Genomic DNA, 12,438 nt, shown 5'->3' on the forward strand with positions numbered 1-12,438 from the left:
TGCGAAGAAGAAGGAGCATTTTTCTAGGGAACGGTCTTGGAAGTCTTTGCCATATCTTTTATCTGGTTAAAAGGGTTTGAAACTATGAAGGAGAATGAGGAGATGAGGGTTGAGAACTTGCTAATAAAAACAAGCACACTTGCTTAAGTAAGGTGTAAAAGAAAGGTTGTAACTTGAAGATCAAAGGTAAGAATATTGAGGGATGAAAGAAGATTGTAATATCTTAAAGGATCGAACGTAGAAGCTTGGTCAAAAGTAAAAAATGAATGAAGAAGGGGTATTTATAGGGGATTGGTGTCGTTTCACATTCAGGCACGACCTGCCGACGGCTGACACGCGTTATGGGTCATTATGACGCTACTGGCGGGACGTTTCGGTTTCTTTGTCGTTTTGTGTCGCAGCGTGTTAAAGAATAGATCGAAGAACTCACGTCGTTCCTCGTCGTTTCCGTAAAACTTACTCTCCGAGAAACGAGGGGACTATCTGTATACGGGTGAAACCGGACCCATAAACCGGCCCGATTCCCGATAAAATATATCGAGTAAGGAACGCGATGACAAGGAACCAGAATCGAGGTAAGGGACTCATCGAGTCAGGCACCGGGGGCATGGCGTCCGCCCTCGAGTATATCGAGGCCATGACCCTGAGATCGGTCCAAATCCCAAAAGACTTTGGAGAGCATTATTGGGCAATCGAACACGATTAACGGAAGGCCGTAATATCCGTGACCAACCGGATATCACGGCGCGGATCTTGGTACGTACCGACGGGAATCCAATAATTAGTTAAACATGAGATTTTTACCTTTTATAGAATTGTATCTAGAGTGGGATTTCCCTACTATATAAAGGGGGGTCTGATTATTCATTAAACATATTGTAACACGCATCCCAAAGCAATATACTATTATTTTCACTGTTATGCATAACTCTTATTCTCGTTCATCAGTGCTGGCCATTGTGAGTCCAGATCGAGGGTGGATATTTCATCAAGGCTGAAATTATCCTGCTCACGTGGTTTGAATTTACTATATCTTTATTTATTTAATCTAACGCAATTTATCGTTTGTATCGAATTAATCCACGTATCCTTAAAACCACTTACAAATTTAATTGTTATCCGTTTTTGAGGTAAATAAAACCTTTGTGGTCTGGCCGTTCTCCGGATCCCGCGCATAGTGGGAGTTTAGTGCACCGGGCTGTCCTTTGTTTTTTTAGTGGAAAGAAAAATTAGGAATAGGAGGAAGAAGTAGAAAGAAAATAGGAAAATAATTTTTGTGTATATATATGAAATATAATTAATGATCGACGGCCGACGGGTATAACGGAGCATCGATAGGTAAAAGTAACTTTTATTTTTTTCTTTCTTCTCACTGATTCGGAATAGGTTTTCTTTTTCCTCACTGAGTTCCGAATAGCTTCCAATCTTAAATTATTGCCACCCTCTGCCGGCTGCCGCTACGGTCGTGTCCATCAATTTCTGCAGCGACACCTTCTGTACAGGTCCAGGATGTCTAAGCCTGAAAATAATGTTCGCCAGGATGTTTGTGGTAGCACTAGTCGCCAAAATACCGAAGCCTATGTTCAGGTTATTATCTTTTGCACTGTTTTCATTATTTTCTTTATCTCTTTAGCATGCTTACTCGCTCAAACTTGTTTGCTGGGACTTCAAAGGGGAGAGTTGGGGGGGGGGGGGTAGTAAACTAAAAGTTTCAGTTTTTACCGTAGAATTTGTCAGTCATAATCTCCAGCAACCTTTTTCCCCTTTCAAGTTTTAACCTTTTGTCATCCTTGTGCGAAATGTTGATGCATAGGACCCATAACTTGAATTGTACTTTCACTTTGGATTGCACATCAGGAAGTTATCTTTGGAAGAAATCTCAAAAAGTAAAATGCCAAATTTACAATAACCTGAATATCTTTCATAAAATAAAAAAAAAAAATACTAACCTGAATATCGTAGCATGTGGGCTTCATTTAATAGGTATAGGACTCTTTTTGTGTAGCAATATGTAAAATTTAAATCTTGTAGCCTGGAGCTAAATGCCCTCGAATGGATTCTGTATAGTTTCTATTGGTCATTCATTATTGTGCTTCTCATGAAATTTCTGACTCTTTCTCCACCATTTAGTCTCTTGTCTGATTAAATTCAAACTGCGGCCCTTATTTATTTATGGAGATTGCGCTAGGTTTCATGTATTTTTTGATAAGTAATTTTTTTTTTTTTATAACACGCTAGGTTTCATGTATATGCTTGCTTGATTTGAGTTAGTTGAGGGGTTAGAACCTAGAGTTTACATGTCCTCTATTTTAATGTCTTGGTAAATTATCTTTACCTAAATAGAATTGGTTAAACTGAAGTACTGAAACGAAGCTGTTGCTAATGGTTCTGGCTGTTTTTGTTGTTTGTTTCTTAGTATGCCCTTTTACATCATATGTATTACCTTCTATTTTGGTTCTTAAGTATCATGGGATGCAGCCCATAAACATTTTTAGTGAAGTCCTGGAAAAACAGGGAATGGGGTAGGTCTTTCTTACAAAAATGCATAAGAACATCAAGATCTGTTGGGGATTTAAGCACGAAAAACAATTAAAGTATGATTTTTAGTGAAAAAAGATGCTAATGAAGAAGAAATAAAAAAGAAATATTTAATAGAAGAAGAAATAAGTTTTTTTCTCTCGTACAACTCAATGAGCTATTTATATTTGACGGGAATTGAAAAAATTAAAATACCTAAATAAAGAACAGGGTTCCATCACAGGCCTTGGACAACTACCGAAGTCAGTTGGAGATTCAAGCATAAAAAACAATAAAAGCATGAGCTTTAAGGTGTGTTTGGTATGATGAAAAATGTTTTGTGGAAAATATTTTCCCATTTTTCTATGTTTGGTTGATATAAATGATTTAGAAAACGTTTTCTTAACAACTTATTTTTCTCTAATTAGGGGAAAATGACTTCCCTAAAAATTGAAGGGAAAACATTTTCATTAAAATCAAAAGATATGTTGGTCCTCCTCGTTGGCCTCTCGTGCTGGTCCCCCCTTCCCAAAACACTCTCCAATCTCTCTCTTCACCAAAAACTCTTTCTTCGGTCGAGGATTTTTAAAATCTATCCTCCACTCGCCGCAACTTCAATCTATGGTTTTGGCTCTATTCTTTGCCGGTCAGCTATAGTTTTCCGGCAACAACAAAGGTATCTTCCGTTTTCCGGCGGCGTTTTTTGACAATTTTGAAAAGCTTGTGAAGTGGGTTAATGCTCCTTATTAAGAACCTCCTTTGTACTTTAACTGGTAGTTTCTTGTATATTTATTTACTTGAAGTTGTAGTATTTTCATAAAAAGTAAAACTCTTTTTATAATTATGTGAAGTTTATTTGGCAATCCCATGCCTCGTATCTTCTGAATACACCATCGATTTGTTATCCCAACATTGATGAATAATGGTACTTAAAGATGAAAATATGGTGAAAGTTCTTAATGTTATTAGAACACTCAAGAATTGAAGGATATGAGAGTACACACCTGGAAACGTGGGAGATTTGGGGTGGGTGTGAGGAGCATAGAAACGTGGAGGATTTGGGGGGGAGGGGAGGAGCATGGGAAACTATGTTCCTAAAAATATATTTCATCCACTAACCAAACACTAGAAAATATTTTTCACTTTCCAACCAAACATGAGAAATTAAGTAAGAAAATCACTTATTTTCTCATAAAATATTTTATAGGAAAATCATGGAAAACATTTTCCATCATACCAAACACACCCTTAGTGAAGAAGACGCTACTGAAGAAGAAATAAAATATATAGATGTAATGTTCAAAATAATTATTTTTTCTTAACCAAGAAATCTGCTATTTCTAACTTCGAAATCGATGAATAATGCAGTATTATCAAAGGTTCACTTCACTTGAGCCTTGAAGCTAGGTACAAAAACCGGTGTGCTTCACACCGCTTAGACATAGTTCCAATTTAGGCACCAAGGCGAAAAAAGTGTGTGTGTGTGTCATCACCTATTGGCCTCCTCTTGAAGAGGGAAACACTAAAAAATTAACTACTTCGTCCGTCCCAATTCGTGTGTTACCCTTTCCTTTTTAGTCTCCCCAAAAAGAATGTTACCTTTCTATATTCAGAAATATTTTAACTTTAAACTTTTCATTTTATCCTTAATGAGATAATTATAGCCACACAAATACCTATGGCTAAGTTTCAAAAGTTTCTTTCTTTCTTAAACTTCGTGGCTAGTCAAGCAAATTTTTCAATTTTGTTGACCAAGGGAGTATTTTACTTGATCATAATGTTTTCAATTCCATTTACTGTGTAATTATTACATATGTTTATATTATTAATCTTGTAATACATTCTTATTTCTTATTTCTTTTCATCATTTGCGTTTTTTTCCTTCTAATATCAAAACCTGCGCTTTATTTTTTATTTGCACTTTGTGCTTAAAGCCTTAGATTCTCACATTGGTTGAAGGTATGAGTTGTATTCTCTTTATTTGATATTTGACAATCCTCACCTCATGAGCTAGCATTTGGGGTTGAATTAGGCCAAATGTTCATTTTTGTAAAACCAGTGGATGCAAATTTCAGAAAAGCCTTCATTGGTATGACTTAACCATCTTCGACCATTCATATTTATCAAATAATATCATTTCTCAAGTCATATTCCGATGTTTGATTAGAAAAGTTGGTGATTTGAACTAAAAGTAGAAATGATACATATACATTAAGGACATAAGTTATATCCCTTGATTATTGTAAATATTCTCCTTGAAGATAAGATATACATGGTCAATGAGGATTCATATAATTGACCCGAACTTGTTTGGAATTGAGGCGTAGTTGTTGTTATACAAGAATACAAGTTTAGGCAACCACGTACTCCAAAAAACAAGCTTAGGCAACCAATCTTAGGAAACTTGCTTCATCAGCAAGAAACTTTTCTTTGTGTCACACTAACTAGGCCAAAGTTTGGCTCTCTTGAAAAAATTCTGTGCTCCATTATGTAAATATGAGAAATACCCTCTTTAGAAATCATAATATTGACCATAATATTCTTCTTAAACGCTTGTCTAGAGTCTTTGATTTGATGTGTCTAGACTGTTGGATGTTTGAGTTTGGTGACTTTGATCCTCCTCTGAGCTTACATGTAATTTTTTTTTCTGCCTATTGCATGTTAGTGGCATGTACTTTTAATTCCTTTGCTTCTTTACAAAGTGTTGACACAATTTTACTAACTAGTGAAGTAATGGTGTGCAACCCATGTGCACAAGAAAAACTGTACATTTTTATTTGTGAAAGAATATGAGCATTAATTTCAAGATCTTCAGACAATTGGTGGAGTACGTCAAGAATCCATGAGGCATGTTTGATGCTCTCTAACACCCTTTGACAGGTGTATCCCGATTTTAAAATTCGCGTGTGAACTGAATATTGGACAATCGAGTCTGAGAGTCCATGCCAAAATTGCCAACAAAAGAATTTGTTAAAGTAATAGATGGAATACCCCCAAGACCCTCATAAACTGTTTGCGTACCTATGTATCTTTATCATCTATAAAGTTAAGAAAAACATAAATCTTTTTGGTGAATTATTAATTACCTTTAGTCTTGACTGAAAATGAGATGCTTTCATATTTCTTTTTTCCTTTTTTTTCCCCTCTTTAAATACATTCTCTTTCTTTGTAGTAGTAACTGCTGCTTTCCTGTTTATTACAGATTCTGGGGACAGGAATGGATACCCAAGAAACATCCCCGTCTGTTCTGCTCTTCTTTAACAACGAAAGATTCATATTTAATGCTGGAGAGGTAACTCTTGAGTGATAGTAATATTTATTGCACAATACATTTTTTATTGGACAGTAGATTGGGGCTTACTTCAACTAGCCTGCTATTTCATTATACGTTTTAAATATGGTTATTGAACTCAAGGATATCCATTAGGTGATACTTTGGTGATGTTATGGTATTGGCAGTGACATGATGAGTTGAAAATCTACTTCATTCTGTTTCTGCTTCCCTTGCGAGCAATTTCATGCTCATGTTAAGGATTCTCACATTTCCAAACAATCTAATTCCTTGTAGTTTTGTATCTTGATTGTGCAATACAATAAAATCAAAAGCTCTAGGAACAGGCAGCTTGGAGATGCCAACACAATGCTATTTCTAAAGTTTGGGCTTTTGTTAACAAAGTATAATGAGTAGAAGTATTCTGTCAGATTCAATCTTTCCGTAAATTGAAAGAATGCTTAAACCCAAATTTTGCCCTGTTAAGTGTTAACCTTGAGTTAGTTTGCCGAAGTGAAGATCCAGATTCAACTCTAGGTTGAACTGAATTGACTGCTTTATGCAAAATTATAATCCGCAGTTGGTGCTGTATCTGCTGGTTCATCGTCAACAGGTGAACATTACAAGTTTTTCTTTGTTTTTTTGGGGGGAGCAGAGCTTTGGAGGAGGGCATGTGACACTGCTGTGATTCTTTTCCGGATTCAGTAGAATTTTGGCAGCTTTTCCTTCTGGTTTTTAGTTGACATAGGTTTCAGTAATGAGGATTGAAGCTCTGCATTTTCTATTCTGCACAAATCAATAACCAACTTGTTCTGCACAGCAGATATTATCCACTTGTTTAACCCCCCCAAAAAACAATCACCCGCTCGCAGGAGTTTTCTAGTTAGTTGTAAGAACATCTGTAAGCTGTTATTCCTCAAACCAGTACTCATGTTGCAGGGATTACAACGCTTCTGCGCTGAGCATAAGATTAAATTATCTCAGGTATATCTGACATGCACAATTTCAGTTTCAAAGTTTACAAAACTAATTGGTCACTGCTTTTGTTGTATAAAAACATACTGTTGTCAATTTACAGGTAGACCACATATGTCTCACTCGTGTCTGCTCAGAGACAGCAGGAGGACTTCCAGGTTTGCATCTTGACCTTCGGGGAATGAACTACTTTTAAACCATATTTTGTTTTGTCCCTTTAGTTTTCTTAGAGAATTAAATTGATTTTCTATGTGGTACTCCCTCTGTTTCAATTTAGATGACACTTTCCTTATTAGTCTGTTTAAAAAAGAATGATACATTTCTATATTTAGAAACAATTTAACTTTAAACTTTTTATTCTACCCACTTTACCCTTAATGAGAAGCTTTTATAGCCACACAAATATTATGGCCCCACTAAGATTTTGCCCCTTAAGCTTTTAGCACTATCTGTTTCAAACGTCTTATTTTTTTCTTAAACTTTGTGTCAAGTCAAACTACATCATCTAAATTGAAACGGAGGGAGTACAATTTATCACAGTTCCCAAGAATCAAATCTCTCAAGAAATCATTTTGCTCATGATCCAAGGCGTCTCAGGTTTGCTATTGACTTTGGCTGGCATAAAAAATGGAAGTCCTGAGAGTACTGAGCATGTGAGTACCAGTCCAGTGCTTACCTCCCCTATTTTCATATGATACTTATCATTAAAATGAAAGCGACAGTGGTGCTATTACTTGCTAAAATAACATCTCTATTGGTCTTTTAAGGTTGACATATGGGGTCCTCCAAATCTTGATTTATTGGTTAACGCAATGAAGAATTTTGTCCCTCATGCTACCATGGTCAAAGCACATATCATCCCACAAAGTGACAATGTTATGGTTCATGGAAATGGAGCTGCACTAGCTTCCTCTCTACATGCGGAGGAGCTGCAAGCTGAAGGCAAGTTCAAGGCAGTTAGTATATCAGCTATTCTCCTAACACCGACTGATCTTTTGGATGGATCTCATTTTAGTTCAAATGATACCTCCATTGTATATATTTGTAACCTACATGACATCAGAGGGGAGTTTGACCCCAGAAAGGCTAAAGCTTGCGGACTCAAAAAGGGGAGAAAGCTTGGACAACTGCAAAATGGGATCAGTGTGAAGTCAGATCTTCTGGATATCGAGGTCAGTTCTACACTCATTAGAACTACATTATAGACTTCGTTTCTCCAGTTCTTGTGCCTCTATGAAGTTATTAAACTGCAGCTGACTTTCATTTTGCCTCATTCAGGTCCATCCAGATGATGTAATAGGCCCACCTATTCCTGGTCCCATTGTACTGATTGTTGACTGTCCAACAGAACCTCATGCACAAGAGTTACTGTCTGCACAAGCTCTTAACGCCTATTATTCAGATTCCCAAAGTAACTCCCCAGAGACCACCAAGGTTGTGAACTGCATCATTCATTTGAGCCCTGCTACTGTTGTCAGCAGTCCAGTTTATGAGAGATGGATGAGGAAATTTGATTCTGCCCAACATATTATGGCAAGAACTACAAGGTCCGTAACTTCTCTTCATGATTATTTTAGATTTTTCCATATCAACACTGGTTCATAGTCATTCTGTCACAGGGAGCATGAAACAACTCCAATTCTAGAATCTAGTGCGAGAATAGCCACAAGACTGCATTATTTGTGTCCGCAGCTTTTTCCTGCTCCTAGTCTTCTTTCTGTTCAGAATGATGGTGTTGCAGCACCAAATTTCAAGGTACAAGTGGAGGTTTGTTTGAAGCTCTAAAACTTGATAGTCACTTGTGAGAACATCTTAAATACCCGAGGAAAGCTGGTGATATGATACTTGTCGTTGCAGGGTTCGATCTCGAAGGTTTGTGGGATATCTGCTGAAAATCTCTTAAAGGTATTGTTGACTCCAAGATTAATTTTTTCTAGGAGAGGTAACAGTATTATAAATCATCAGCACAATGGATGTGCTGGAAACCATATTTACTTTTCGAAAGGAGCAAAAGTATACCCTTGCATGGCCATTCTTGTAATGAACTTTTCTTGTCTAACCTGTTGAACAGTTCACCTTACGTCCTCCTAGACGTCTGGGATTGGACAGATCTAGTGTTCAAAATCAGATGACCTCCTCAGTGTTCATTAAAGAGTTACTTTCAGAGATCCCTGAGATTGCTGATGCTGCAAAGAACATGAGCACATTTTGGTACAAACCTAAAGAAGATGAGGCGGAACTGTTCACCAGGCAGGACAGTGAAGTCATGACTGGAGATCCATCGTTGGCTGGACATACTGGCCCTAGGTGTATGAAAAATGTCCAGAGAGATGATCTGGAGATTGTTTTTCTGGGCACCGGTTCTTCTATACCTTCAAAATATCGAAATGTCAGTTCCATCTATTTTAATCTTTTCTCTAAAGGGGGCTTACTCCTTGATTGTGGAGAAGGAACCCTGGCGCAACTCAAGAGGAGGTAATAGCATTGGACTCTTAGGATTTATGCTGTATTGTTCAGAACCTCTTTTATCATTTTTCTATTTCGTTTTTCACTCCAGGCCTTCTTTCAACCGCATGAATTAATTTATTTAATAACATTGAACAGATATGGCATCAATGGTGCAGACAGTGCAGTTAGAAATCTTAAATGCATTTGGATTTCTCACATCCATGCTGATCACCACGCAGGTTTGGCATGAATACTTGCTTTGAGACGTGATTTGTTGAAGGGAGTACCCCATGAACCCATTCTGGTTATTGGGCCAGAGCAGGTTGGGGAGTTTCTCAAGGATTATAAAAAACTAGAATACCTAGACATGTTGTTCCTCGACTGTAGGAGCACTACAGTGGCTAAGTGGGATGATATGGAAGCTGACTCTATGAATGATGAAAGTAGAGATCATACTGTGTTGACTTCTCTTTCCGAAGATAGTTCTCTGTTGCGCTGTTCGAAAAGAATGAAGCCAAGCACTCCAGTTGATGACATAAAATTGCTGAAGCGTTTCAAGAAAGTTCTAAGTGAAGCAGGGCTAGTGAGATTCATCAGCTTCCCTGTTGTACACTGTCCTGAGGCATTTGGTATCATCTTAGAATCAGCGGAAAGAATGAATTGCGGAACAGTAGTACCAGGTTGGAAGGTTGTGTACTCTGGTGACACAAGGCCATGCTCAGAAGTTATAGAAGCATCTCTTGGAGCAACAATTCTTATACATGAGGTCAGTGCAAACTTGTGCAGATTTTTTCTATTCATCGGGAGTTATGTTCCAACTTTCCCTTGTGTCAAAATCAAGTTGGCTATTCAGATCAGTTTTAGTATCATTTTGGTACAGTAGTTAAGCAAAGTGCATAAATTCTACCAGTTGATGATTGACATTATCTGCAGGCGACCTTCGAGGATGGCCTGTTGGAGGAGGCTATAACAAGAAATCACAGCACAATTAAGGAAGCTATAGAAGTGGGACGTTCTGCTGGTGCATACCGCATAATATTGACTCACTTCAGCCAAAGATACCCAAAAGTACCTGCACTTGATGAAGTGAGCATACAAAGAACTTGTATTGCTTTTGACCTAATGAGTGTAAACCTAGCAGATTTGCCGGTGCTCCCTAAGCTTCTTCCCTACCTAAAATTGCTTTTCAGAACCAGGGAGTTAATTTGAAGTAACATATTGAGACACAGCTTCTGTGTTACCAACATAAAAATTATCTTTCACATGTTAGTATACTGACTAGATGTTGGTAAAATGGATAAAATCTTAAAGTATCCTTTCCAAACCGCCGTGGATTAGTGATTTATTTAAACTCGGTCAAGTGTGGTTTGTGGATCAGTTCGTATAACCAGCTCTAAAAAATGGATAATTTCAGAAATGGGATCGTCTTTTGTACAACTATAAATACGTGATTTTCAAATGGAAGGTTCTTGGAGAGTTTCGGACCAGGGTTTAACCGTCGCATGGGGGTAAGTGGGCGGGTTGGGTCGGATACAGAGGCAGACCCATGTGTATGGGTGAGGGGTCACCGGACCCGTAAATTTCGGCCGAAATCATGTATATATATATATATATGTATATACCTTGAAAATGGTTAATTTAAATCAGTTGGCACCCTGAACATTAAAAACATTTAGGGGGCACTGGTTGAGCAGAATAATGTGTCCCCTTCCCGTAAAACTTCTGGGTCCGCCTCTGGTCGGATATAGGTCGGGTCGAAAACGAGTAATGTAAAATGGATAAATTATCCGACATGACTCATATTTTATACAGATAAAAAAATGGGTTAACCGGCGGATAATCCATTTTCGAATATGATCACTTTTGTGAGAATGTTTTGGCTCCCAAACTTGAGGAACCTCCAATTTGAGGCATTACAAAGGTAAAAGTTAAACCCATTAGTTATTCATTGGTTATCCATATTCTAAATGGATAATATGGTTCTTATCCATATTCAACCTGTTTTATAAAGTTCATTGTCCAACCCATTTTTATTGGATAATTGTTTTCTTTTATCCATTTTGCCACAAATAAGCAAACCAACATCGCGAGGACCATCTCACCCATAACGCCGTAAGGCCTAAACGGAATTACAACATATGTGCGAATAATCATGTAACCTTCACAAACTGTCATAGCATAAGAGAGAAAAACATAACATAGACCGATGCGCGAATAACATCCATTCCGCCCGATGATATACCTGCGGTAACAGTTGTGCAAGAGCAAGCAAATCCGATCTGATACACAATATACATTCTCATTAGGCTCACAAATCCCCAAACCAAATTCCGATCATTCCCAAACAGGTAGATAACCTTCCAAAAGTCCATATCAACCTTTCCATAACACATACCATCAATTATCCGATCCTCAACATGTCTTCACAATTCGCATTCTAGGAATAGTCTACCTACGAAAACATACAGTCTTTGAACCTCATGAATACCAGAATCTCCATATCCGATCTCAACTACGCTACTCAAATGGCTAATGCGTCACTCACACTCCATCATCTTACGAAATATACCCACAAAGATCCTTTGCGCCATGGAGCAAAAACTTGAACCTCAGCAGCCCAAATCTAGGTGACCACCACAATGTTAGTCAAGCACCCACAAATCAAAACACAATGCGCTTGCTAAAATGCGCTCTCTCCTCCGGCGATATCAAATAGTGACAACATTCTCTTAAATATCAGAAATCGTCTGTGTCATCAAAAACTCATATCTTTCCCTTTGAAACTAAACTACAACCTTGAACTCACCACTTTCAACCCCACACGGCGCACCGCCACTAATACGCTAACCTATGAAAATACAAAAATCCCATAATCAATTCTGAATCACAAGCAAGTCGAACACCTCATCAGCCGAGAACCTTCTATTTAACTTAACCCAGGAGAACATCACCACACGCAATATATCTTTTATATCTATAGAAAACATCAACTCCGGTCCATGGCCATAACCATGATGAATTCTTCGGAACTCATTAACACATAATCAAGTCATCAGAACCGATCTTTTCTAACTCAACCGAATCACGCAGGCTACCAATCTGATATGCTCGCTCTAAAGGAACCTTCTGCTAATCCGAAGTCGTTTCTTGCATCTCTCTAATGTTGTCATGTAGAATCATTCTTGATATAGAAGTACCGCAAATCCAAACACCATCCATTGTCGATC

At 37.8% G+C, this 12,438-nt stretch overlaps 1 long non-coding RNA gene and 1 pseudogene across 1 annotated transcript; one reads left to right on the forward strand and one right to left on the reverse strand.

Annotated features, from left to right (window-relative positions):
• Positions 1-1,338: 1,338 nt before the first annotated feature.
• On the forward strand, positions 1,339-10,475 carry LOC104095891 (tRNAse Z TRZ4, mitochondrial-like; annotated as a pseudogene).
• Positions 6,954-7,354, reverse strand: LOC138906350 (uncharacterized). The gene is made up of 2 exons (XR_011413609.1): positions 7,224-7,354; positions 6,954-7,129 (listed from the first exon to the last, which is right to left on the reverse strand). It is a non-coding gene; the product is annotated as an uncharacterized lncRNA (long non-coding RNA).
• Positions 10,476-12,438: the final 1,963 nt, after the last annotated feature.

This window comes from Nicotiana tomentosiformis, chromosome 2 (genome assembly GCF_000390325.3).
Source record: "Nicotiana tomentosiformis chromosome 2, ASM39032v3, whole genome shotgun sequence".
Lineage (NCBI taxonomy): Eukaryota > Viridiplantae > Streptophyta > Magnoliopsida > Solanales > Solanaceae > Nicotiana > Nicotiana tomentosiformis.